At 41.6% G+C, this 25,765-nt stretch overlaps 1 long non-coding RNA gene across 1 annotated transcript in view; it reads left to right on the plus strand.

The window, feature by feature from the left end:
• Positions 1-24,421, plus strand: part of LOC140533400 (uncharacterized) — a 31,215-nt gene extending 6,794 nt beyond the window's left edge. The window contains exons 3-4 of the long non-coding RNA XR_011976905.1: positions 8,087-8,226; positions 23,356-24,421. This is a non-coding gene — a long non-coding RNA (uncharacterized lncRNA). The remainder of the gene's footprint in view (positions 1-8,086; positions 8,227-23,355) is intronic.
• The last annotated feature ends 1,344 nt before the right edge of the window (positions 24,422-25,765 follow it).

Genomic DNA, 25,765 nt, shown 5'->3' on the forward strand with positions numbered 1-25,765 from the left:
ACACAGTTAATTAGTGGATGTCCTGAAACTCTAACTAGTATCTCTTATCCACTAATGCATTTTTTTCTGTATCCCACAGAATCATAATAGCAACATATACCATTTCTGTAGTACTGTGTGAAGCAGCTAGAATAAGTATTATTTTCTGACCATCTATCATGGATTCCTTGCCATCTACCTTAATGCAGCCTCTCTTTCTCCTTACTTGATATAACGCCATTCAGAGCAGGCTTCCAGAGACCATCTCCCTCTCTCATCAGGGACCTAATGCACTTAACTTTGAAACTCTGTTTTGCACTTTGGCTGTTTTGATGGTGAACACAAAATCACCTAACTCACTATGTATCTGTCTGTCTGTCTATCCATCCATCCATCCATCCATCCATCCATCCATCCATCCATCCATCCATCCATCCATCCATCTATCCATCTATCTAATCCATCCATCTATCCATCCATCCATCCATCCATCCATCTGTCCGTCTGTCTGTCTGTCTGTGTCTATCTGTCTGTCTATCTGTCTACCTATGTGTCTATGCATCTGTGTATCTATGTATCTATTTATGTATCTATCTATCTTCCCACATCATGATTTATGCTGTCCACCAATGGAGAGTATGCTAGGTCTGGAGTCAAGAGGGGCTGAATTCAAGTCCAGCCTTAAACACTTACTAACTGCACGACCCTGGGCAAGGGACTTAGCTTTAGTTTCCTCCATCCTGGAATGGGGATAATAAACCATCTCGCAGGGTTATTGTGAGGATTAAATGAGAAAATATTTGTAAAGTGTTTATTCCATTGCCTGGCACACAGTAGGTACTTAATAAATGTTTCCTTCTTTCCTTCCTTCTTTTCTTCCTTCCTTCCCTGTCCCAGGACCCCTCCCACTTTCTCCTTCTATGACAATTGTAATCAGAACAATAGCACCGTTGCTTCTGGAAAGATTCAAAGATGTGATATGAATGAAAATATGATACTTACAAAGATATGAAAAATCCCTATGACTCCTTTCATCTTCTCTGTGACTTCCCAGGTCAAAACACCCTTCCCTGGCCACACTTCTCTATATAGGCCAGAGAGGGCAGGATGTGGAGTGGGTGGTCCATCCTGGGAGACTTCTTGGGGAAGGGAGACTTTCAAAGCTGTTTGGTAACAATTTAGGGCCATGGGACCTTAGATTTCATGCTGGAAGGGGACTCTGAGTCAAACTTTATCATTTTACAGATGGAAAAATTGAGGCCTAGGAAAAAAGTGACTTGTTTAAGGTTAACACAGGGAGCCAATGGCAAAACTGGGATTTGAACCTAGTTCCTCTGATTCCAAATTCAGGGCATTTGTTCTATGAGACTCAGTTTAAGCACCCTCTTCTAAGCCTGATCTGCTACTAGTTTCTTCTCCCCTAAGATTACTTTGTCCATATTTTGCATATTTTGGGGGTATTTTTCTGCAATATCCCCATTGGGCTAACCCCTCAATCAGGCACTGATGGGTTAGGTCCCTTATATCTAAATACACTTATGCTGTCCCAACTAGATAGATTGAAAGATTCTAGAGAGCAGAGGTGAATTCATTTCTATCTTTGTATCTTAATCCAGTGCCTGGGTATATATCAGGTGCTTAATAGATGTCTGGTGGGTGATTGATTGTTTACTCTTTCTTCTGGAAAAAGCATATCATTCTTCTGCCCTTTGGAAGTGTGACTCCCCACACCCAAATTTTCTTCTCCAACCACTGTTATCTCTAAAGATGATGTCTGTATTAGAATGTCAGATTCTTCCTCAAGGGCAGGGGCTTTTCTGACTCTTAGCACCATGCCCAGCACATGATGTTCAGTTATTTTTCAGTCCTCTCTAACTCTTTGTGACCCCACTTGGGTTTTTCTTGGCAGAGACCCTGAAGTGACTTGCTATTTCCTTCTCTAGTTCATTTTACAGATGAGGAAACTGAGGCAAACTGAGTTAAGTGACTTGTCCAGGGTCATACAGCTAGTTCAAATCTGATTCTAGATTTGAACTCACAAAGATGAGTCTTTCTGACTCCAGGCCAGCACTCCATCCACTGTACTACCTAGGTGCCCCACCTGATATGTAGCTCTTAATACTTTGTCATTCATTCATTTGTTAATCCATCCATCCATCCATCCATTCATTTTTCCTTATTTTCTATCTTGGATTTCTCTTCTGTAAAATGAGGGGATTGCTCTAGAAAATCTCTAATGTCCCTACTATTTTTGACAATCTGTTCTAATTTGACATTCTATGCTTCCATAATAAAGGAGAAATTCCTTTGGTCAGGAGAAAGGTAATTGGGGTTAGGGATATGCGAATTGGTTAAGTTCTAGGGTGAATATTCAGAACTCCTGTCCTCTGAACCTGGGAGGGACCCATTTCCCTTTTCTCACTGAGGTCTTTGCTTTCTCCCCAGGCCTTAGTGGCTTTCTCCCAGGACCTCTGGAGGGGGGTGACTGACTCTACTGAGTCATGGCACCCTGAGAAATAACAGAACTCACCCACTCCACCTTTTTTTTTTGACAGTTGCTAGGAAATGAATCTATGGGAACCCCTTCCCTAGCAGGGCCTCCTGTTTATTATCTCTGCTAATCCGCCCAAGAAATGGAAAATTAGAAAAACCCAACAGAGGCCTCCTCCAGAGGACAACTTACTCTCCAGTCCCACCACCAGGATAACAAAGGAGAGGCCAAGGAAAGAAAGTGTTGTCTTTCCAGGGAGGGGCCTTCTCCCTGACATCACAGAAGGTCAATGGAAAGGACTGCCCAGGGCTTCTCACTCATCCTCATTGGGTGGGAATATTGGTGAATATTGGGGGTTGGGAAGAGAGGGACAAAGACTGGGCAGACGTAACATTGCACTTGCTTGTCAAAAATCCCTGTTACCACCACCTCCCAATGGCTCAGACGGGAGATGCCTTGCCTTCAGGTTTGGGCTTTGAAATATGGCCCTGAGCCTTATAATAAATGGCAAGAGCTGACATTCCTACAGCATTTTAAGGTTTTCAAAGTCCTTTGTAGGCCTTATGTCATTTGATCCTCACCGCATCCTGGTGAGGGAAAGGCTACAGGTATCATTACCTACATTTGACAGATGAAAAAATGCCAGTAAACCAACTTGCCTGTGGGCACAGGACTAGTAAGTTACCAGCTGAAATTTGAATGTAGGTCTTCTGATGAGAAATCTGGTTCTCTCACATGCCTCTTATATTCATAAAGGCTTCTGATTTACGTTGGACTCCAGAGCTGGTGAGGACCATCTGATCCAACCTCATTTTACAGAAAAGGAAACTGAGCCCCACGGAGACTAAGTGATTTGCCCAGGGTCACGTGCCCTCCCTTCTTTCTATAATCCCTCATCTCTCAGTAGGTATGAGAGCTAGGCTTTGAACCTAGTCCCCCAACTTCAGGCCCATGATCATCCAGGAGTATCAGAGGCAGGATTTAAATCCAGGTCCTCTTACCCCAGTCAATTTTCTTTTTCTCTCTCATTTGATTCTTACAATCACCCTTTGATAAGTAGCTCAGGGACTGTGATCCCCATTCCTTAAGGATTCCTTGTCAACTCCTTAGGGTCAGAATCTTGAAGTTCTCAGCACCTGGCACAGTGTTTTGCAAACAGCAGGTGCTTAATAGATGTTTTTTAAATTGTACATTGACTTTTATAGAGGTTCAGAGAGAGGAAGGGATTTGCTCAGGGTGACTATACTCTTAGGAAGCACGGGAGAGCCCAAGTCACCTAACTCCAAAACAAGCGCTCTTTCTATTGGCCCTCATCCCTCTCCACATCCAGCCCAGGATCCATCCCTCCATCCCTTAATTTCAGTTCCTTCTTCACTATCTCATTATTGGCATAACCACATGTAGCCACATATTTCCAGTGATGGGTGTGAGTTGAGGTCAGTGTAAGGAATATTAAAGACTCACATTTCTGCAGTTCTTCAGCACTTACAATGGCCTCCCCACAATACTTAGTGACATACACGGTACAAGTATCCTCATCCCCAGTTTGCAGACTGTGAAACAAGGGTCACAGTCGGTAGCCTCAGGGTTGAGAGCTTGGGGAGCAAACTCTACTTTGGTTCCATGGCCTCTGGAGTCAGAGGATCCAAATTCAAATCATAAATTTTGATGACTCTGGGTAATTCATTTAGCCTGCCTTAATTCAATTTCTTTATCTACAAAATGAGGGGTTGGATTGGATGATCTCTGAGGTTCCTTCAGACCCCAGATCTATGATGTTTCTTTGCTCACCTTCAAAGGTCTATGGTTTCATCTCTCTTTCAGCATAGATCCTACTCCTCAGACTCTATAGATGGATTTCACATCCATTTCAGCCTCCCTCCCCCCCAAAATGTTATTACAAAACAAAACAAAACACAATCATCCACGGGAGGTCAACCATCTGGTGATAAGCTTTCTAGCCTTAGTTAGTCTGGTATGTTGACACAAGAACACATAGTCTGGAAGCCCTTCCAGCTTGGTACTCAGTTACTTCCAGACCCTTGGTGTCCTGGTCTCCAAGAGCCCAGCAGTACCTCCCTATGAGAAGGGGAGGTGTTCAAGAGGGATATCAGTGAAGATAAATGCTACCCTGACCAATGAATTGCAGGTAGACAGCATCTGCTTAGGGTCCAACTTGGTCTAGGTTAAGAGAAAGATTTGGTTTTGTTTTTCCCTTTTAAAAAACTCTCTCCCCTGGTCCCTTTTCTGGACATCTGGTGTAGCTCAACTCCTCCACTGGTTATTCTCTATGATTAACATACAATCCTCTCCCCTCTGAACTCACCATTTCCTCCATTGCTTTTTTCCCTGGCAGTTCTGGTCTATAACATACTCCAAATCCCTTTCTCTACTTCACCCCCCCGCAGTCATTAATCAATCAGCATGGTCTATCCCCTCTGCCTGGCAGGGACTCCCTCCGAATCTCCACCTTTCAGAACATTTCTTTTCCTTCAAGACAACTTTGGTGCCACTTCCTCCAGAGAAGACATCTGATTCCCCCAGGGAAACGTGTTCTCTTCCTCCTCTACTTCTTCTAGAGTTTCCTTGTCCCCTTCATTCCAAGTCTGGTACATTTGCATAAGACTGTCCTCTTTGGTGGAGAGAGTGATTACTAGAAGCTTCTTATCTGGAGTGTCCTAGAACCCCAAAGATCTCTCCTGTCCCAAGCTGTGATTAGCTGTACTCTTTACAGGCACATCATTCTCTCCACCAATAAGGAGAGTCATATGTAAATTCACCAGACTTGAACCTAGGTGACACTTGTTTTACATTTACTTATACACAGTTTTTTTACGGTAGAGTACATTTTCAAAATATTTTCCCAGTTAAGATTGAGTCTTGCTTTCTGGGATCAAACTGAGTCAATCTAATCCTTCTCCCATGTAACATGACTTCAGATATTTAAAGAGATATCCTCCCTATATCTTTCTTTTTCTCAGAGGAAAACATTTTCAGCACCTTTAAACAGTTTTCTCATAGCATGGTTACTCCAGCTCCTTCCCAACTAGGCCTGTAGTTGGAGAGATGGTAATCCCTCCCTCCTGCCCTTTTTTAAGACTGCGTATCCCTTCTTCAACCAAGCTGGAAGTATAAGTACTACTCATGGACCTAGTCCAGTTACTGATTGGCATGGGAGCCTTGACTTGCCTCCTTGTTCACATGGACTGGTTTACCCTTCCTCAGGCATACTATTGACCCCCTGCTATCAGCATACTGATGCTGTACTTAGTGCAGCTGTTCTATTGGCCATTTAAAGTTAGAACTCTGGAGCTCAGATATACCATCATTGACCTCCCCAATAGCTGGGATTGACATGGTGTGCCATACACAGCCGCTCCCCTCCCAGGTAATAGATAGCAACTCCACATAGGATAACAAATGATCTATAAAAAAGCCAACTATACTCCTTATCAAAATGACAGGGGTACAAGATTAGAGTTCAAAGAGAAAAGCAAGTGGTATAGTAGAAAGAGTTTTGGGCTTAAAATAAGGAGACCTGGATTCTAGGACTGGCTCTGTTGATGACTTGCTATGTGATCTTGGACATGTGCTCTCCCCACTTTTGGGGTCCAGTTTCTGCATTTGGGAAGCGAGGGAGTTGGGTCTACATATGTGCGAGGTCTAACATCCGAATCCCTTTAAATCACAGATGCTTCTGCTCCCATGAAATGTTTGGGGTGGGAAGGAGGACATTTCCAACTGTGGGTCTGCCAGGGACACCAAGTTCTGGGCTTGATCCCATAGTGGGGGGCCCCTGGGTTCGAGGTGACGCACAGTGGCCAGAGCTGGAGTTCTTCCTGCTGGGTGGTCTCCAGCAGTGATCTCCAGCCAGCACCCAGCAGAGAGGAGACTCAATCATTAAATTTTACACCTCAACCACAAGCCTGCTCTTCTGTTGACAATCAAAACAGAGGTCCAAGATGGAGTCAGCTGAGAGCCTCAGAATCAGTATGGCAAAGTGGAGAAACTCTGGACCAAGAGGCAGGATATTCCCCTTCTTATCTTGGCTCTGTTCCTGACTTCCTATATGATCCTGGACAAATGAACACTCCTACATGAGCCTCAGTAAGCTCATCTGAAAAATGGAAGTTGGTATAAAAATGAACTAGATCTTTTCTTTTTAATTCTCATCAGGCTCTAGCAATTCAAATTCTGTGTTCTTCCATGTTCTGATGTCCCTCCCAGTACTAAAGGTCTGTGTTCTGAGTGAATAAAATGGCATTTATTTAGTAGGTAATTAAATGCCTGTGATGTATATGAGAGACGGTCCCTCGCCCTCAAAAAGCTCATATTATAATAGGGAGAGACAACACACATGTAGGGGAGTAGTAGCCGGGAGAAGGGTCAAGTTTCAGGGAAGGCAAATGAAGCCACTGAGAAATCACGGAATGAGGGGTGGAAGAGGATGGGTTGGGGAGAATGGTGCACAGGGTGAGTTAGAAGGAAGACAATAGTAAAGTCAGGCCAGATAGTTGGGATGAACTAGGTGTGGTCAGTTCTCACTGATCTCATGGCCCCAGGATAGGAGCTAGAGTGGCACAGGGGACACAGATCTCAGTGCTGGGGTCAGGAAGACCTGAGTTCAAATCCAGCCTCAGATACTTACTAGTTGTGTGACCCTGGGCAAGTCGCTTAACCTCCATTTGCCTTAGCTTCCTCATCTATACAATGGGGATAAGGATAACCTCCCAGGGTTGTTGTGAGGATCAGTGAGATAATAATTATAAAGTGCCTGGCATATAGTAAATGCTGTATAGATATTAGCTATTATTATGAATAATTATAATGTAGCAGTTGTGGCAGGGAGACCTGGCAAGAAATTAGTGATAAGATCTCACTGAGTGGCTGGAGCCGAACAGATAGAACAACAGTGATAACAATAATAGTGTTTACCAAACACTGCAGCATTTGTAAAGTATGCATGTTATCTCTCTTATCTTCGTGGGTTAACCTCTCTAATCTTTATGATAACCCTGTGAGGTAGGTACTATTATCATCCCCATTTTACAGTTAAAGAAACTGAGGCTAGAGAGGTTAAATGACTTTTCCAGAATCATACAGCTATCGAGTCCCTGAGACAGAATTTGAACTCCTACGTTCCTGATAACAAGTCTAACACTTCAGCCACTGCACCACTTAACTCTGATATCATCCTATAACCTTCCTCCTAGCTGTAACAGCCTATAAAGAGATGTTTTATTTTCTCCCTACAAAAGAAGGCCTTTATGACTGGGAGAAGCATTATTACCCCACAAAATTTCTACCGGTCAAAATCAGTGCTTTCTAGGGTGAGTCAGCTTAATGGTTAGACCTCTGGTGAACAGGTCAAGGTTATCAGTTTGACCTCCATGTTCTCAGTTAACTATATAGAACAGAACTCAGTTTCCCAGCCCTGGAGTGACGCATAAATGTGTATTGTGGGGGTACTGAGCAGTGGATTGCTCAGGGGGCTGGTCTGAACATGTGGAGACATAACGTGGTAGAGGAGGAGGAGGATGTAGGATGATGCAGGAGGATGCAAAGGACATCTTTATAGAAGAGGCATAGCCCATATCAACACATCTCTCTGTGCAGGCTCCTGAAAAGAAGAGTGGTGACTGCTTTAGGGCCTTTCTAGGCAAAGACAAGAGAAGATGGACTGAGTTTGCAAAAAGGCTGGTTAAAGCTGGGAGTCAGGAAGGACTTCCTGGCCTGGTGAACTCCAGAATGGGCAGGTAAGGAGGGGAGAATCACTGTAAGGTTAACGTTGAGAGGAAACACACTTCTACAGCGTTTCAGGGTTTACAAAGTGACTTCATCAAAAAAGCAATTTGCATAGTATAAATATTCTTGTCACTTTGTTTTTAATAACTGATTCTTAGTGATGTGAACTTATTTGTCTAAAGTTACATAGCTATGACGTGTCATGGACAGGAGTTGACTCGAGGTCTGACTGCAAATCCAACGTCCTTTCTACTGTAACATGCTAGAGAGAGGATCGGTAGGTCTTTACCAATGATTTGCAGCTCTAAAGACACAGATAGAACTCTTTCCCCTAACCCCTAACATGGGAAGAAAACTGAGATCCAGTATTTAGTGAAATCCCTGCTGGGTAATAGAGGGAAGCCGAGAGTACTTGGAACCCAATCCTGACCTCTTGGATCTGACACCAGATTTTCCATCACTAAGCCACCTTGTCCTTGGAGAACCACAAGAACGACACAAGGGGAAACATTTCCGTAGGGTTTGTGTAGGGAGAGGGAGGACAGGCATTGAAAAGCCCTTGAAGACAGGTACATCTGCCTTTGAGGTGTGGTCCAAAGCCCTGCCATTCATGTGACTCCTTCTAAAGTTACCTTGTACAGATCTCGACCCCCTGATGACCAGAAAAAGAAAGTTCCCTCCACTGAAATCCTTGGGACAAAAACAGAAATGAATAAATATAACAATAGGTGGAATATGTATATATATATACGTATGTATATATCCACAATACTTATATACATACAGACACGCATATACTATAAGCTAGATGACACAGTATATAGAGCACTGGCCCTGGAGTTAGAAAGATCTGAGTTCAAATCTGGCTTCAGACACTTGCTAGCCATGTGACCCTGGGAAAGTCACTTAACCTTGTTTCCTCATCTGTAAAATGAATTGTAGAGGGAAACAACAAACTACTCCAGTATCTTTGGTGTGAAAATTCCATATAGCATCATGAAGAGTTGGACATGACTGAAATATGTAAGATCTTTTCCTTTTTCTTTGGTCTATTTGGGGTATAGACCAAATAGTGCTGTTTTCTGGGTCAAAGAATATGCATTATTTAGTAATTTTAAGATGTAATTCCCAATTGCTTTCCAGAATGGCTGGACCAACTCACAGTTCCACCAATCATGAATTAATGTGATTTCAATAAGCATTTATTATTATGTACTGTGCTAAAGGGAGAGAAAGGGAGTGAAACAAAGAAAGGAAAAAAATAGTCCCTTTCCTCAGGAGTTGCCCTAAAATATTTACAATGGCCTCTTTTATAGTGTCAAAGAACTAGAAATTAAGGTGTTGTTCATCAATTGGTTGGTGGTTAACCTTCATTCTCAAAGAGAACCAAAATGACGTCTTTGTTGGAGTTGGGTTATAGTGTGTCTGTGTGGCTTAAACCAAAACAAGTATGAAATGCTCGACTACAGGTCGACTACATAGTCTATATGAACATTTGGGGTGGAGATGTCTCTAAATTTGCGCATCTCTAGTTAGAGGCTTAACAAATTATAGTATGTAAATGTGATGAAATATTATTGTGCTGTAAGGAAATGATGAAACAAATACAGATAAACTTTGGAAGACTTGATGCAGAATGAAGGAAGCAGAACCAAGAAGATAATTTATATATAATAAAAACATTGCAAAAATGAACACTTTTATTTATTTTTAGATTTCAACATTCATTTCCACAAAATTTTGAGTTCCAATTTTTCTCCCCATCTCTCCCCTTCCCCCACCGCATAACACCTTGCACTCTGATTACCCCTTCCCTCAATATACCCTCCCTTCTGTCATGCCCCACTCTTCCCTTATCTCCATCTTCTCTTTTTTCTTGTAGGGCAAGATAAATTTCTATACCCCATTACTTGTGTTTCTTATTTCCCAGTTATATGCAATAATAATTCTCAACATTCATTTCTAATACTTTGAATCCCAACTTCTCTCCCCTCTTCCCTCCCCATCCCTACTGAGAAGACAAGCAATTCAATACAGGCTATATATGTGTTGTTTTGCAAAAGACTTCCATAATAATCATGCTGTGTAATACTAACTATATTGCCCTCTATCCTTCCCTGTCCCCCCTTTTTTTATTCTCTCATTTGACCTTGTCCCTTCCCAAAAGTGTTCACATCTAGTTACTCCCTTTTCCCATTTGTCCTCCTTTATATCATCCCCCTTGTCCCCTTCTCCCCTATTTTCCTGTAGTGTAAGCTAGATTTTCAAAGCAAATTTAGCGAGCATGTAATTCCCTCCTTAAGCCATATGTGAAGAGGGTAATCTTCACTTTTCCCCTCTCACCTTCTCCCTTTTCTCCTCCATTGAACAAGATTTTTCTTATCTCTTTTATAAGTTATAGCCTGCCCCATTCCATTTCTCCCTTTCTCCTCCCAGTATTTTCCTTCTTCATCCCTTAATTTTTATTTTATTTTTTTTCTGGATATCATTTCTTCTGATTCAACTCAACCTGTACTTTCTATCTATGTGTGTGTGTGTGTGTGTGTGTGTGTGTGTGTGTGTGTGTGTGTGTGTGCGTATAATCCTTCCACCTACCCCAATACTGAGAAAAGTCTCAAGAGTTACAAAGATTCTCTTTTCATATAGGAATGTAAACAGTTCAGCTTTAGAAAGTCTTTTATGATTTCTCTTTCCTATTTATCTTTGAATACTTCTCTTGATTCTTGTGTTTGAAAGCCAAATTTTCTATTCAGTTCTGGTCTTTTCATCAAGAATGCTTGAAAGTCCTCTATATCACTGAATGACCATTTATTCCCTTGAAGTATTATGCTTAGTTTTGCTGGGTAGGTGATTCTTGGTTTTAATCCCAGTTCCTTTGACTTCTGGAACATCCTGTTCCAAGACCTTTGATCCCTTAATTTAGAAGCTGCCAGATCCTGTGTTGTCCTGATTGTATTTCCGCAATACTCGAATTGTTTCTTTTTAGCTGCTTGCAATATTTTCACCTTGACCTGGGAACTCTGAAATTTGGCCACAGTATTCCTAGGGGTTTCTCTTTTCAGGTCTCTTTTAGGAGGTGATTGGTGGATTGTTTTAATATTTATTTTGCCCTCTGGTTCTAGAATATCAGGTCAATTTTCCTTGATAATTTCATGGAAGATAATGTCTAGGCTCTTTTTGTGATCATGGCTTTTAGGTAGTCCCATAATTTTTAAATTGTCTCTCCTGGATCTATTTTCCAGTTCAGTTGTTTTTCCAATGAGATGTTTCACATTATCTTCTATTTTTTCAAACTTTTGGTTTGTTTTCTAACTTCTTGGTTTATCTCATAGTCATTAGCTTCCCTGAACTCGATTCTCTCTTTCAAAGAACTATTTTGTTCACTGAGCTTTTGAACCTTCTTTTCCATTTGGCTAATTCTGCTTTTTAAACCTCCTTCTCCTCATTGATTTTTGGACCTCCTTTTCTAATTGTTAGCCTCTTTTTGAAGGTGCTATTTTCCTCAGCATTTTTTTTGGTTCTCCTTTACCAGGCTGCTGACATGCTTTTCAAGCTCTTCTATGGCCTGAGCCCATTTCATATTCATTTTGGAGGTACTGGATGCAGAGGCTTTAACTTCCTCTGACAGTACGCCTTGTTCTGAAAGGATGGAAGGAGATGCCTGTTCACCAAGAAAGTAGCCTTCTATGATCTTATTTTTTCCCCCTTTTTTGGGCATTTTCCCAGCCAGTTACTTGACTTCTGAATCCTTTGTCAAGACGAGGGTCCTAGTGCACCTCCTCTCCCCAGTATGGTGCTCAAGGCTGAGGTTCAGATCAGCTGCTCAATTCTGCCAGAGGCTTTAAGCTGGGCTGCCTGCACAATGGACCCAGGCTGCTTTCAAGTAGGTGCCTGTTGCTGCCGCCTCCTGGGGCCAGTGCTGGGGGAACCCCATTCCCCTCTCTTCCAGCTGGGAAAGTCCTCCCACAATGACCTTAACAGCTTTTTTTGTCACTTGTGGGTTGAGGGATCTGGGACCCTCCCTGCTGGAAATTCTGTCCTGGAGGTCTGTTCAGGTCCCATTACTTCTAGTGCCCCTCAGCCGGGGCTGGGCTCCGCTCTGCTCAGTGACTCCTGAGATAGATCTTTCCTGTCGGCCTTCCAGGTTACCTTTGGCTGGAAACCTCCTTCACTCTGTTGTTCTGTGGTTTCTGCTGCTGTAGAATTTGTTGAGAGCCAGTTTTTTAACAGGTATTTTGTGGGCTGTGGGGGAAGCATTGGAGTATATGTGTCTTTCTACTCCACCATCTTGGCTTCCTCTGGTTCCAAACACTTTTAAAAGACTTAGGAACTGATCAATGCAATGATCAACCATGATTCCAGAGGACCGATGATGGAGAATGTTACCCATCTCCTGAGAAAGAGGCAATGAGCTAACATGAAGAAGGAGACACACATTTCTGGACATGGCCAATGTGGGAATGTGTTTTGACCGACTCATAGTAAAGTCTTCTTCTTCTTTTTTTTTTTTTTAAGGGATTAGTTTTGTTTAATTTTTAATGGGGGAAAGGGAGGGATAAAAACATAAATATTTTATAATTAGAAAAATGCAATCCAGTTTTTTTTTTTAAAGAAGTGCTTGTACGTTGCTTGATTGAAACCAACCAGCGATACCATCCCTTCTCTATAAAACCCACGACTTTTACTTGCCTCAAGGAGTTGTCCTGCTCTGGAGGGGGTGGGACCTCAGATGTTCCAAACATCAACTAGAAGGAGCTAAAGATTAATAGGCAAAATTGAATGTGTCAGTTCCAAGGGCAACCTTGCTGAAGGACCCTCTTGGTAGGACAACATGCTCTCCTCCTGCCATGATTGAAGTCCACTACACATGAGGCTCTGGCAATTATCCCCTCTTGGGAAAGTGACCCAGATTTATCTACCTCTTCCAGTGACTGAAATCTTTTGGTATTCTTTGCCCTAAATGTCTCTTCTTCCTATGTCCCTGCCAATGAGTTTCATTTTTGGCCTTAGACTACTTTCTTTGGGAAAGTTAAAACCCATAATATTGAAGGCTCATTGTTTTGCATATTTCTACCACTCATAGGGCATCAGAAATCTCCAGCTTGATCCAATGAGACTGAAAGAAACTTATGAGGCAGGTGGCATCAGAGCCCAAGATTGACTACTGGTGTCATGAACATGAAATTACTATCTTCTCCCACTGTGGTGGAGAAGTAAAAGAAATTAGGAGAAATTGCATTATCATTCCCATAGAGTTAGGAGAAATGGTCATAATTTTGTGTTTGAGCAGACAATGCTGACCATCTGACTCACTTTTGTAGTGTTTGCTTTTCAATTCTGTCTTAATTAAATGCTTTTTAAAAAAAATTCATATGTTTTTCTTGTGGTGACATAAAGAGGCCATTGATTGAGACTCAGGACATGGTATGAATAGTTGATGATCTTAATTAACACACTGAATTTGGGGAGCAGCTAGAGGCTCTCATCCCAGGATGGTGTGGGTGACTATAAAACAGAAGATTGCATATGTAAAATATTTGCCCCAGAAAAGGATGGGTAAGAACTTGCAACTGCCAACCATACCCCATCCTATCTAAATTTGTTTCTGCTTCTCCATTGCGTCTCTACATAGGACTACATAGAGCATAGGACTGCTCTCTGGGCTACCCGAATTTCTCTTAGTTTATCTATGATTGGTCTCAACATTCCCCTTTATTTTTCTTTTTTTAAAATTTTTTAAAAATGTATTTATTAATTTTTAGTTTCCACAAGATTTTGAGTTCCAAATATCTGGAATGCCATGCCTCTCTTCCTTTAAGATGCTGCTTAGGCACTATCTTCAGCACAAAGCTTTTACTGATCACACCAACTGCTAATGGTCGTTCCAAATTACTTTGTATATAGCTAGTGTCTGTGTATTTGTATTTTTTCATGTTGCAATTATGCTGTACATATCTTTATGTGTATTTATCTGCCGTTTATTAGAATGTAAGCTTTTTATAAATGTACCTTTCTATTACCTCTAATTTTTTGTAAAATTCTACTGAGGTCCTTAATTTCTTTCTGATTTGTCCTTTGGTTAGATTTTTCTAGGTCTTATATACATAAGGTTCCCCACCATTATCGTTGTACTTGTTATCTCTCCTTCTAATTTGATTCACTTTTCCTTTAGGTATTTAGATGCTATATTATTTAATGCATCTATATTAAATATTAATATTGCTTTGATATCTGTGGTGTTCTTAAATATAATGTAATTTTCCTATTTATCTCTTTTTTACCTTGTCTGTATTTATGATTGCCTCAGATAGAACGATGATTGACACTTGTGGGTTTTTTTTTTTGCTGTTTTTTTTTTTGTTTAATCCAAGAGAAAAATAATGGATTTTTCTCTAGACCCTAATTTTAATTCTACATGAATATTAGTGCTTCACATATGCTTTTTAATTTTTAATTTATTTATTTGTAGTTTTCAACATTCATTTCCATAAGATTTTGAGTTCCAAATTTTCTCCCCATCTCCCTCCTCCCCAACAACAAGACACTGTGCATTCTGATTACCCCTTTTCCCTATTTGCCCTCCCTTCTATCACATCCCTCCCTTTCTTTATCCCCATATTCTCTCTTTTCTTGTAGGGCAAGATAGAGTTCTATACCCCATTACCTGTATTTCTTATTTCCCAGTTGTATGCAGAAACAATTCTCAACATTTGTTCCTAAAACTTTGAGTTCCAACTTTTCTCCCTTCCTCCCTCCCCACCCATCCCCATTGAGAAGGTAAGCAATTCAGTATAGGTTACATATGTGTGGTTACGCAAAAGACTTCCATAATAGTTATCTTGTGGAAGACTAACTGTATTTCCCTGCATCCTGTGCTAACTCCCATTTATTCTACTCTCTCTTTTGACCTTGTTCCTTCCCAAAAGTGTTTTCTTCTAATTACTCCCTCCTCAATTTGCCCTCCCTTCTATCACCCCCCTACACCCCATTTCTCCGCTTCTCCCCTACTTTCCTGTAGTGTAAGATAGACTTTCATACCAAACCGAGTGTGCATGTTATTCCTTCCTTAAGCCAAATGTGATGAGAGTGAGCTTTGCTTTTTGCCTCTCACCTCTCCCCTTTCCTCCTCCATTAAAAAAAGGTTTTTCTTGACTCTTTTATGAGAGATAATTTGCCCCATTCCATTTCTCTCTTTTTTTCTCCCAATATATTCCTCTCTCACCCCTTAATTTAATTTATTTTTTTAGATATCCTCCCTTCCTACTCAACTCACCCTTGTGCCCTCTATCTATATGTATGTATATAATCCCTCCAACTACCCAAATCCTGAGAAAAGTCTCAAGAGTTACAAATATTCTCTTTCCATGAAGGAATGTAAATAGTTCAACTTTAGTAAGTCCCTTATGATTTCTCTTTCCTGTTTGCCTTTTCATGCTTCTCTTGATTCTTGTGTTTGAAAGCCAAATTTTCTATTCAGCTCTGGTCTTTTCATCAAGAATGTTTGAACGTCCTTTATTTGATTGAATGACCATTTTTTCCCCTGAAGTATTATACTCAGTTTTTCTGGGTAGATGATTCTTGGTTTTAATCCTAGTTCCTTTGACTTCTGGTATATCATATTCTCAGCCCTTTGATCCCTCAATGTAGAAGCTGCTAGATCTTGTGTTATCCTGATTGTATTTCCATAATACTCAAATGGTTTCTTTCTGGTGACTTGCAATATTTTCTCCTTGACCTGGGAACTCTGGAATTTGACTACAATATTCCTATAAGTTTTTCTTGTTGGATCTCTTTCAGGAGGTGATCAGTGGATTCTTTCACTATTTATTTTACCCTCTGGTTCTAGAATATCAGGGCAGTTTTCCTCAATAATTTCATGAAAGATGATGTCTAGGCTCTTTTTTTGATCATGGCTTTCAGGTAGTCCCATAATTTTTAAATTGTCTCTCCTGCATCTATTTCCCAGGTCAGTTGTTTTTCCAATGAGATATTTCACATTCTCTTCCATTTTTTCATTCTTTTGGTTTTATTTTGTGATTTCTTGGTTTCTCATAAAGTCATTAGCCTCCATCTGCTCCATTCTAATTTTTAAAGAACTATTTTCTTCAGTGAGCTATTGAACCTCCTTTTCCATTTGGCTAATTCTACTTTTTAAAGCCTTCTTCTCCTCATTGGCTTTTTGGACCTCTTTTGTCAATTGAGTTAGCCTATTTTTCAAGGTGTTATTTTCTTCAGCATTTTTTGGGTCTCCTTTAGCAAGTTGTTCACTCTCTTTTCATGATTTTTTTTTTGCATTGCTCTCATTTCTCTTCCCAGCTTTTCTTCCACCTTTCTTACTTGATTTTCAAAATCCTTTTTGAGTTTTTCTGTGGCCTGAGATCATTGCACATTTATTTTTCTGGTTTTGGATGCAAAAGCCTTGAATTTTATGTCTTTCTCTGATGGTATGCTTTGTTTTTCCTCATCTGAAAGGATGGAAGAAAATGCCTCTTCACCAAGAAAGTAACCTTCTACAGTCTTATTTTTTCCCCTTTTTGGGGCATTTTCTTAGCCAGTTACTTGACTTTTGCGTCCTTTGTCAAGTGGAGGGTACACTCTAGGGACCTGTAAATTCTCAGTTCCTCCAAGGTGGCACAATCAAGGGAGAGGAGTTTACTTCTCTCCCTGGGCTGTGCTCTGGTCTGGAAGCAACCACAAGCTTTTCGCCCCCAGGATCTGTGAGTAGAATTCCCTCTCCTGAGCCTCTACCAGCTCCATCACACCAGCGCTCTTCCTCACCCCAGAGCCACCACTCAGGGCTAAGACCCATATTAGCTGCTCAATTTTCCCAGGGTCTTTAGGCCAAAGGATCCTAAAATAGACTCTGCTGCTTCTGTGACTGCTGCCACCCTGGGGCCAGGGCTAGACCAGGTTCCCTTCTCACCCAGGTGAAAGTGGTTTCTCACTGACCTTTGAGGCTGTCTTTGGCATTCATGTGTTGGGAAATCTGTGATTCGCAGCTGTTACCTGTGATTCTGTACCCTGAAGTCTGGTCCAGTCCTGTCTGGGCTGTGCATTGTGGCCAACATTGTGCTGCACTCTGCTACAAGCCTGGTGTGATAAATCTTTCCTGTCAGTCTTCCAGGCTGCCTTGGGCTGGAAATCTCTTTCACTCTATCGTTTTGTGACTTCTGCTGCTCTAAAGTTTGTTTATAGTCATTTTTACAGGTACTCTATGGGCTATGGTGGGGGGGAGCTAGAGCAGGTCTGTCTTTCTACTCCATATGTGATGGCTTCACCCACATATGTTTCTTTTAAACAACATATGATTGGATCCTGTTTTCTAATCTATTCTATTATCCTCCTCTGCTTTATGGATGAGTTCATTTCATTCATGTTCATAGTTATGATTGTTAAGTGTGTATTTTCCTCTGCCCTATCCTCTTGTATTTTTTCTCTCTTTGCTTTTATCCCCCTTTTTACAAGTTAAAAGATGATATAAGATTGCCTGACTTGCAATCTATAAATGAAATGGCCCATTTCCTCTCATATCTCTTCTCTTGCCCTGAAACCATCTCTGATCTCAGGTTTTAACTCTTTCTTCTTTTCCTTCATTTCCCTCCTTCATGTTCTTCCCTCCAACATTTGAACTTATTTTGATTATGACTTTTCTATTACTTTCTCTTCCTCTCCACTTCTCCCTTATTATTGTCTCTTCCTGTTTTTCTTTTGAGTTGAATGTATCTCTATTCCAAAATCTCTCTCTCTCTCACCTTCTTTTATTCCTTTATCCTGTTCATATCAAGTTAAAGTTCATTCAATGCCTGTTCCCTTACCCCTTCCTTCATAATCAGATAATTTACATCTTGCATACATCAATTATGTAATAGTGATGATTGGTTTCCTTTTCCCCCCAACATAGCTCTATGTTGCTCTTATTTTTGTCTTCTCCCAAAACCATGACAATATAATAAAATGTCATTTTGAATTTCTCTATAACAAGGGTGGAGCTAATATGGTGGAGTAAAAAGATGCACATACTCTAGCTTTTCCCCCACAGCCCATAAAATACCTGTAAAAAATGACTCTCAACAAATTCTAGAGCAGCAGAAGCCACAGAACGACAGAGTGAAAGAGATTTCTAGCCAAAGGTAACCTAGAAGGTTGACAGGAAAGGTCTATCCCATAGGACACTGGGCAGAGTAGAACCCCAGCCTGGCTGTGCAGCACTGGAAAGAGCAGCACTGGAGCAGGTCTCTGGGGCAGAATCTCTAGCAGGAAGGGTCTCAGATCCCTCAACCCACAAGGGCCAAAGAAAGCTTCAAAGGTCAGTGAGAGGGCTTTTCCAGCTGGGTGGGAGGGGAGCAGGGTCCCCCCCCAGCACTGGCGCCAGGTGGCGGTGGTGGTAGCGGCCATGGAGTCCATCTGTGAAGCACTCGACCTAAAGCCCCTGGGAGAATTGAGCAGCTGCGCTGAACCTCAGCCCTGAGCACAGTCCTGGGGTTAGGAGGAGCACTAGGACTCTCCTCTTGACGAAGGATTCAGAAGTCAAGTAACTGGTTGGAAAAATGCCCAAAAAAGGGAGAAAAAATAAGACCATAAAAGGTTATATTTCCTTCCATCCTTTCATATAAGGAAGAACAATGCATACTGTCAGAGGAAGTCAAGGCTTCTGCCACTAGTACCTCCAAAATGAATATGCAGTGGGCTCAGGCCATGGAAGAGCTTGAAAAATGAGGTAACAGCTTGTTAAAGAAGACCTAAAAAAATACTGAAGAAAATAACACCTTTAAAAATAGACTAACTCATTTGGAAAAAGAGGTCCAAAAAGCCAACGAGGAGAAGAAGTCTTTAAAAAGCAGAATTAGCCAAATGGAAAAGGAAGTTCAAAAGCTCACTGAAGAAAATAGTTCTTTAAAAATGAGAGTGGATCTGAGGGAAGTTAATGACTTTATGACAAACTAAAAAATTACAAAACAAAACTGAAAGAATGAAAAAATGAAAGATAATGTGAAATATCTCATTGCAAAAACAACTGACCTGGAAAATAGATCCAGGAGAGACAATTTAAAAATTACGGGACTACCTGAAAGTCATGATCAAAAAAACAGCCTAGACATTATCTTTCATGAAATTATTGAGGAAAACTGCCCTATTGTTCTATTCTAGAATTTCTCTATAATCCTTAAGGATACTAGGATTCTGTGAAGACAGTTGCTTCTTATCCCTCTGTTTATGTATAAACAATTAATCCACACATATTCCATTCTAATTAAGTATATGTACCTTTCTACGTGTCTTTTGGCATCTATGTTTCCATTTCAAAATTTCTACTCAGCTCAGACCTTTCCATCAGGAATGCTTGGAAATCCTTTGTACCATTAAAGATCCATTTTTTTTTTTTTTTTGCCCTGTGGAATTATATTTATATGTATACACACTTACACACACATAAATATATATAGTATATATTTAGTTTTGCTGGACAAGTCATTCATAGTTATAAGCTACAAAAGACCTTTTGCCTTTTGAAATATCATATCCCAAGCTCTGCTCTCATTGCCAACACTAGTGTGATCCTTACTGTGGTTCCTTGATACTTTAACTCTTTCTTTTAATATGCTTTGAAGCATTAGAAAAATCACTGAATTAGGAATCAAAAGATCTTGATTGAAGTCTTAGTTTTTTCACTTACTAAGCCACCATGGATATGTCACTTCTCTCAAGACATCAGTTTCTCATCTATAAAAGTCCCTTCCAGCCATGAATCTATGGTTTTATAGAATGCGAGGTGTTATTATTATTATTAATTATTTAAATTTTGATTAGGTGCCACAACAGAGAAAGAACTTCCTACAGAACTGGGTCAGAGTCTACCTTAATGTGAACAGAGAACAGTTGGTAAAAGCACTGGATCTGGAGTTAGAGGACCTGGGATGAATCTTGTCTCTTCTACTAGAGTTTGCAATGTAATATATGTAATTGGGCAAATTACTCTATTATGAAATTGTATGAGAGGATCTCTAGGGGCCCTTCTAGGGAAGAGAATACAAGCTACTTGAGGGCAAGGACTCTCATTTCTGCCTTTGTTTGTCCAGCACCTAACACAGTCCTCATCGTACAGTAGGTGCTTAATAATGCTTGTTGGTTGGTTGAGCAAGGTACATGATAGTAACAAGGATTTGGACAGGATGTGGTAAGCCTGAAAGGATTAGTGACAGATAAGTGATGGTGTGTAAGGAAGGTCTGAGAGTGGTATTGAGGAGCAAGGAATGTGCCAAGACCCCCTCTTAATCTTGTGCGTAGGGGGGTGTGAGGAGAGGTAGTCTTGGAGAAGGTACCAAGAGTGTAGGTTTCACCTAGTGCCTCATAGAGAAGGAAGATATCTAAGATAAATGGAGAGTTTAAGAATAGAGAGTCATAGAGGTAGTGTGGAAAGGGAAGGAATAAGAAGAACCTTACAGGTCACTGTGAGATGACAGAGAAGAGTTAGCAGTCATTTTACATTTTCTTTGCATTGCCAAGACCACTTATTCCCCTCCCTACAGATCTTACAAACATCTACATGACATGATTCCTGGGCCAGAGAGTGACTGTGGGGCAGCCTATCCTAGGAATAAGATGTCTCAGAGAGGGGTGGGACAACCAGGGGTCCCTAGTTTGGATCCTAGGGAGCACACAGACTAGATTGATATTTTTTCAGGGGTAGAAGGGGCGTGAGAGAAGCCTCCTCAGATGTTTGGGCAACACCTCATACTAGTGCCAGATCTGCTGTCATTTACATGATGCTAGGGCATCTACAGCCTCAGTCTCAGCTCCCTCTTACTGGGGAATGGAAAGCTGGGTCCTCATGAAAGAGATATTAGGTAGACGCTAGAAAAGCAAATGTGAGAAAACCTCGAGGACTGGGAGACTTTACTTATGGCCCTGAAATGAAACCTTGTAGGTGGCAGGCTACGTATAGGGCCAGGTCAGATTGTCCCCTCCTCCGGGTCATTTTCCCCGACTAATTGGAAGATATGGATGAAATGTTCCCTCAATCTTGCTCTATTCAAATATGACACTGAGAGATTCTTTCTATTCCCATAATTCCTGGAGTTAATATCTATATCTATTATGTGGAAATCAGCATGGCATTGCGGGAATACATGACTCATAGTCAGAAAAAATCTGTGGATTGCCTACCTGGTGTGTTACAAGGGAATAATAAAAATGGTGATAATAATAATAGTTAGCGTATAGTGCATGCTATGTGCCAGATATTGTGCTAAGCACTTTTTTAATGTTATTGAATTGGATCCTCACATCAACCTGGGTGGTAGGTGCTATTCTTATTCTTATCCTCATTTTACAGATGAGGAAACTGAGGCAAACAGAGGGTAAGTTACTTGCTCAGGATCACACAGAAAGTACATGTCTAAGTCTGTGTTTAAGCTCAGATCTTCCATATTCCAGACCCAGTGTTCTGTCCCTTGTACCCTCTAGCTGTCTGGGCAGGACAGAGTTGGGGGGTGGGTGGGGAGAAGGCTGGTGAGCTCTCCATTTATAAACCTTTAAATACTTTAAAATTGGATTAGTAAACACTGTAGGGATAACTTCATAGCCTATTTCTGATGTCCTGAGCTCTGGTCCCACATATCGACCTATCTGACATCATTACCTCAAGCTCAACACAGTTCCAAATTGAGATCATCATCTTCCCTCCAAAACAGCTCCCCTTCAGGATTTCCTCCTCTCTACACATGGTCCCATCATCCTCCAAGGCACCCAGACTTGAAATCTCAATTATCTTCTTTGTCACTCTGTCCCTGTCTAGACAATTACCAAGTCCTGCAGATTCCTTCTTCCTAATTCCACTTGTAATCTTTTCCCCACTTTCTCTTTCACCTTGGTGCGAACCCTGGTCATGAGTTTCTTAATTTATCTCCCTACCTCTATACTCTTCCTACAGTCTATACTATATATGTCATCTGGTGACTTGTATCCTCAAAAAATCCTTAGCATCATGGATGTCACCATCACTATCATTGTCACCCCCTTTACCACTGTCATTATCATTAACTTGTCCATCATCCACATTCTCAGCATTATCCCATATCTAGAATTTTACTTCCATTGCCTACTCTCCACTGTGGCCCTCTCCACAGAGTCCTTCCTTTTTCTTTCTTAGCCAATTCTTCCTCATTCCCCAGAGTCCAGACTTAAGGACTTGGGTCAATTCTGATGTGAGCAAAACCAGAAGAAAAAATTTATGCAAGAACAACATTGTAAAGGCACTGAGCTTTGAAAAACTTAAGAATTCTGATCAATGTAATGACTAACCATGATTCCAGAGGACTAATGATGAAGCAACCTATCTCCTGAGTGAGGGGTCAAGGACTCAGGGTGCAGAACTCTCCTTCTCTAGGAAATCAGCTCCAACCAACCCAGCCTAAAGTGACCTTTCTTTCTTGAAACTCCTACAGCCCTTACATCATTTGACTCAGAGCATATTTGCCTCAAAGTGTTAATTATCTATGTCAGGAGTACACATTTTAATTTTCCAAATAAGGCATTAACACACCAGGGGCAGGCTCTGCTTCTCCCGTTCATGCCTAGAATGTCCCACCCAAGCTCTCTCCCTGATCTCCACGCCCGTCAATCCAAAGTCTTCTCTCCATGTTTCAGCTTAAGTCCCAATGGCTTCAGGAAACTCTCCCTGATTATCCCTACTCTTGACAAACTTGGAATTCCTTCATAAATCTTTTATAGAATCTATACCCCATTTGTATTCCCCCTTATGCTGCTTCTCTATGTATTTTCTGTGAGGAGGTAGTGGTGTAGTAAAGAGAGAATCGAGGCATTTAGGGAGTCAAGAAGCCTGGGTTTGAGCCCTTTTCATACTTCTCTCTAGCCGTGTGACCACGGCCAAGAGGGAAGATCAGAACTTAAATTTATCAGCATTACATGGTGACATTATTTTATTGGAGCTGTCTTGGATACATGATCTATGGGCTGTTGATCAAGTTACTTCAACTCCCTGAGCCTGGGGTTTCCCATTTGTAAATGAAGAGAGTTGAACTGAATTGCTTCTGAGGGCCCTCCCAGCTTTTGGTTTGGATTTTCTGATCTGAGCTTTCAATGAGTTTACTAATGCAGGTATTATTATTCCCATTATACAGTGAGGAAAATGCCGCTCTTAAAAGGAAGTGAGTTATCTGAGGTCCCACAGAAGACAGCAAAGTCAGGCCTAAAATGGAGGCCTCCTGAAGCCCATCCCCAGGTCCTTGCCCCTGTACCGTATGGCCTTCATCTGGTGTTCTCCAGTCTTATCATTGTAGGACAGAAGCTTTGGACTTAAGGTCAAAGGTCTTGGACTTGGGGTTATTACCTGAATTTGAGTCCCAGCTCCATCATTTGCTAATTACTGACAATCTATGCAAACTCTTGAACCCGGAGATGGCACTCCTGGGTCTACATTAAAAAGAGATCAAGGAAAGAGGGGAAAAAATCACATCTATGAATAAAAGTAGTGGTAGCAGCTCTTTCAGTGGCGGCAAAGAATTGGTAACTGAGGCAGTGCCCATCCGTTGGGGAATGGCTGAACAAATTATGACAGAATACTACTGTGCTGTAAGAATCGGTGAAGGGAAGCCTGGGAAGACTTGGATGAACCCATGCAGAGGAGGGTGAGAAGAACCGAAACGACTTATATGGTAATAGTAACATTTCAAAGACAATCAACTTTGAAAGACTTAAGGACTTGGAATGATTCTGATGGGAGCAAAACCAGAAGAGAAAATTTATACAAGAACAACATCATAGAGGCAAGCAGCTTTGAAAGACTTAAGAATTCTGATCAATGTAATGACTAACCATGATTTTGGAGGACCAATGATGAAGCAACCTATCTCCTGAGTGAGGGGTCGAGGACTCAGGGTGTAGAATGAGACATAATTTTTTGGACATGCTCAGTGCTAGAATTTGTCTTGCTTGACACTGCGCACTTGTTACCAAGGTTTTTTATTTTATTTGTGGGTGAAAGAGAGAAAAGGTGAGTATTTTGTTAATTTAAAAAATTAGCTATGTTGCCTTGGGCAAAGATCTTCCCCCCTCCTCTCTAGGGCTCAGTTTCCTCATTTGTAAAATGATGGGGTTGGGAGCAATGCACTCTTGTGTCTTCCAGCTTTGACAAAGGGAAAGGCAAAAGAGGGGAAGCTGAAAGGGTCAAATAAGGGGAAAGGAGAAGGAAAGAGAAGGCAAGGAAAGGGGGGGAGAATGGAGGGAAAGATTAAGGGAGGGAGGGGAAGGTTTTAATCTACAGTCCCCTTCTACTGAAAGGAGACACAAGCTATCCCTTTGTCTTCTCCATTAGGTCTCACCACCCTGGAAATAGAGATGTGGACCATCAGGGTCTGGGGCCTGGGAGCTGGGGGTACTGGGCCCATTGCCCACCATGATCTCCAGATGATTAGGCAGAAGGGTGAGCCAACCCTTTCTGTGGCTAGATTCCAGGCGGATGCCATGCTCTCTTTGCCCAATTAACCTTTCAGCAGTGGAGTGGAGCATAGTGCAGGCGGGGAATCGACTCCGTGAAAAGAATCTGGCCCCAAACTCCCCTATCAGATCTGGCCCTCACATGAGGTATGTGAAAAATGAGGCCTTGGGGGACCAGGCCAGCTGGCTGCTCAGCAGTGCCTGGACTGAGCTGAGAAGCACCGAGGTTTCATGGGGGTGGACCATCATTAAGGGTGACATGAGTAGGGGCTGCTCACCCAGGCTTTCATCAGTACCCCAGGTCCAATAGTGGACAAAGGAAGTCTGGAGGAGGGCAAGGCAGAAGCAAAGGAGGAACTGATTGTTATATGCAGGGATCTAAGGGGATTAGACTTGTTCTGCTTGGCCCCAGAGGGTAGAACTGAGCAAGGAAGGAACGTTTCATACAGGCAAGCTCCAGGCTTCTGTCGGGAAACTTTCTCAATTACTGTCACTGTCTTAAAGTGGAATGGACTGCCCCTGGAGGGAATGACTTCACTGTCACTGGAATAGAGGGATATTGTAGAAGAGACTTGTGCCCAGTTTGGGGTTGGCCCTGGCGAGAGGCAGTAGGATAGTATGGAAAGAGGGCTCCAAGTTACTTTTCCAGGAGTGTTATATGCTATCCCTATGTTCCTGACCAAATGGCTTACCTTCTGCTTTTCACACATGGCTTTCCATCTCTCATCAACATGGCTTCAAATGTTTGAATACATTTTCTCCAACTCTTCATTGTTTCTTCCAAAGATTAGCTCAAATGCCAGTTCCTGAGTCCCCTAGCTGGTAGCGCCTCCCCTTGATTCCAAATACATACCTTATATACACTTTATGTTTGAGCCTAGATCCTCTTATTCCCTTATATCGTGCAGCCTCCTGTCACTAGTGTTTATCATTATGATATGTCATCTCCACAAACATCATCACTCTCCACATTATATCCACTGTCATCACCATGGCCACCATCCAGTCATCATCACCATCAATATTACCATTATCACCACCATCACCACCACCACCACCACCATCATTCTCACCATTATATCCATTGTCACCACC

Source organism: Notamacropus eugenii, chromosome 1 (assembly GCF_028372415.1).
Source record: "Notamacropus eugenii isolate mMacEug1 chromosome 1, mMacEug1.pri_v2, whole genome shotgun sequence".
Taxonomy (NCBI): Eukaryota; Metazoa; Chordata; class Mammalia; order Diprotodontia; family Macropodidae; genus Notamacropus; species Notamacropus eugenii.